Here is a 3,489-nt window from a genome sequence, read left to right on the forward strand (position 1 = left end):
AGAACATTTCGAAACATGAACAGTAATTTCCGATTATAAAAGGTGTTTTGGAACTGAGTCCGCTTCGATCATTCCTAAGCCTTGTAGAATGTGATTAAAGGTTGGTTCGGGTAAGGCTTTTGTAAAGATATCAATTATTTTATCAATGACCTAACATAGTGTACTTCAACATTTCCATCTTTAACGTGATCCTTAATGAAATGATATCTCAGTGCAATATGTTTCGTCTTAGAGTGTTGCAATGGATTATGGCATATCCGAATTACACTTTCTGAATCACAGTATAAAGAAATCCTCTTCATATTTATCATGTAATCTTTAACCTTACTTTGAATCCATACTACTTGAGAAGTGCACGATGCAGCTACGATATACTCAGCTTCAGCAGTGGATAAGGAGATGCATTTTGCTTCTTAGATTGCGAACTAACTAGTTTGGCATCCAGAAATTGACATCCTCCGGTTGTACTTTTACGATCAAGAACTCATCCACCAAGATTAGCATCTGAATATGCTTGCACAAAAAATACAGAGTTAGAAAGGTACCAAATTCCAAGAGATGTCGTTCTTTTGAGGTATCGGAGAATATTCTTCACAACAGTCATATGAGGTTTACGTGGACTCGCCTGAAACCTGGCACAATAGCAAACAGCAAACATAATATCAAGACGACTAGATGTTAGGTGTACATTAAAGAACCAATCATTTGTCGATATAGAGTGATATCAGTTGTTGGCATATCCAAGGATGGGGTGAGCTTCGTTCCGAATGTCATTGGAACCTTGACCTTTGAATCATCCACCATGCTAAATTTTGCAAGCAAAGTCTTAGTGTAGGCTTCTTGGTTAATGAAAATGACCACTAAAATCTCCCTAATATATAAACCAAGGAAAAAATTAATGGGACCCATTGAGCTCATCTTAAATTTAGTATCCGTTAGTTTTCAGAATTCAGTTGTTAATTTAGGATTAATGGATCTGAACATGCTATCATCAATGTAAATTTGGACGATCATTAGATGGTCACCATCTTTCTTGCGAAAGAAGGTTAGGTCGACCAAACCTTGTTTAAATTGAGATTGTTTCAAAAATCGATTTATGTTTCATACCATGCACAGGGTGCTTGTTTAGTCAGTACACAATCTTATCCAAAATATAGCAATGATTTGGATATTTTTCATTTACGAAACCTGGTGGCTAATCTACATAGACTGTTTTCTCTAATTCACCATTCAAAAACGCACATTTCACATCCATTTGATAGACATCGAAATATTTAAGAGTTGCGTAAGCAAGGAAAATCCAAACAGATTCTAGTGTTGCAATCGGTGCGAACGTCTCTTCATAGTCTATGCCTTCCTCCTGGTAGTGTCCTTTCATAACTAATCGTGCCTTGTTTCGAATCACGTTGCCTTCTTTATCAAGCTTATTCCGAAATACCCATTTTAATCCGACCACTGATGCATCCTTTGGAGTTGGAGTAAATCTCCATACTTTGTTACGTTCAAATTTGTTGAGTTCTTCCTGCATAGCTTGCACCCAATCTAAATGTTCAAGAGCAATCTTCACAGTTTTAGGCTCTATCTTGGAAATAAAGGAGCTAAGCATGAAAAATTCCATTTTGGAGAATAATGCAGTTTGTTTGTCTTTTTGTTGAGCTCTGGTAAGAATGCCTAAAGATGAATCTCCAATAACTTGACTTTTTGATGATCTTTAGTCCACTTTGACAAAGTTGTATAATTCGGATCATATTTTGGATTAATTTTCAGAACAACTTCCTCAAAGATTGTACATCAGAATCACCATTCTGAATCGGATCCTCCTCCTGGAAATCTGCATGGGATTCTATAACCGGAGTGGAATCATTCCCCCTTAATGGAGTATCAGTGTGGACTCCTAGATCGGAATTCTCACCCTGAATAGGTGTATTGGTTGTGGAGGTTGAAGTGGAACCTTCCCCCTGGAATGGAGAATCGTGAATGTGGGTATGGCGGAATTTCAAAAGCCTTTGGAATCGGTGGCGCTGTTCCAAGAATCTTTGGCAACATCATCAATGATTTAGAAGAAATGGCCTTTTCGGGCTCATCAAACAAGTTCATGAATTCCTCATTTAGATTCATAATAGGAATCGCCTGAGGCGGTGACAGAAAGATTTCTTTACATGGACAATTGGTTTTCTGATACTTTTTAGATAATTATCATCAAAGGTGACATAATAGGTTTCCTTGATCTTTTAGGATTTCTTGTTCAGAACCTAATATGTCTTCGAAGTAAGAGATTACCCTAAAAAGATTTCTTCCTCTGCTTTCACATCAAAATTGTTTCTATGCTCTTTGGAATTGTTTATGAAACAACTGGAACCAAAGACATGAAAGAACTTAACATTAGTTTTTCTATTATTCAGAATCTCATAAGGTGTAATTAAGAATCTTTTTTTATGAAGGAGCGACTATATGTGAAAGCAGTTGCGATAACGTCAGCCCATAAGTGGAGTGGAAGATTCACAAATGATAACATCATCCTTGTAGCTTCATAGAAAGAGGGGTTTCTCCTTTCAATGAAACCATTCTACTATGGAGTGTAGGGAAATGAGAAATTGTGAGCAATATCTATTCCATTCAAGAATTCTTTAAACACTTGGTTTTTGAATTTCGAACCGTTGTCAATGCGTATTTTCTGAACAGGCTTTCATAGTTGTAGCTCGACCTACTTGATGAAACCTATCATATTCTGCATTGCTTTGGATTTCTACTTAAGAAAAAATATCCACGTAAATCTAGAAAAATCATCAACAATAACTAGAATGTACATGTTACCGCCAATGATTTCAATAACATATGGTCCACATAAATCAATATGCATCAATTCAAGTGGTGCAATAATCTTGGTGTTAATTATTGAAGAGTGACTTTTTCTGCTTTGCTTTCCAAGTTCACAAGAAGTGCACATACGTTTTTTCTCAAACTTCAGAAGAGGAAAACTATGAACCAAATCACTAATCCTTAGCTTATTAATATCCTTGAAGTTCATATGGGAACGCCTTCTATGCCAGAACCAATTATCATCAGAAGTTGCTTTCGTAAGCAAGCAAATGAATGGTTTTCATTAATCGATTTCAATTCAATTGGATACATCTCTCAATTTCTTTTAGACATTAGAAGCATTGTCTTTGTTTTCTTTTCAATACTTTCCGAACCATCATCATTGAATGATACTTTCAGACCAGTACCAACAACTAACTCGAGACACTTATCAGATTGTGTTTAGTCCTTCAATGTATGCTACCTTCCGAATGGAGAATTCGCCGTTCGCAATCATTTTATAACCTTTTATTTCCCCAGTAGCATTATTTCCACAATTTACTCTACCGCCATCAGATAGTGATCTATACTCTCTCAGTTCTTCCCTTCTTCCTATCATATGACGTGAACGGCCATTGTTGATATACCATTCTAAATCTTACTGTTCATCATGCATAACCTACAAGAATT

The 3,489-nt window shown here is 36.2% G+C and overlaps 1 pseudogene; it reads right to left on the reverse strand.

Moving 5' to 3' along the window:
- Positions 1-1,195: 1,195 nt before the first annotated feature.
- On the reverse strand, positions 1,196-1,618 carry LOC145095964 (putative mitochondrial protein AtMg00820 pseudogene; annotated as a pseudogene).
- Positions 1,619-3,489: the final 1,871 nt, after the last annotated feature.

The sequence above is a fragment of the Lactuca serriola genome, chromosome 3 (assembly GCF_051521515.1).
Source record: "Lactuca serriola cultivar US96UC23 chromosome 3, Lser_US96UC23_V15, whole genome shotgun sequence".
Taxonomy (NCBI): Eukaryota; Viridiplantae; Streptophyta; class Magnoliopsida; order Asterales; family Asteraceae; genus Lactuca; species Lactuca serriola.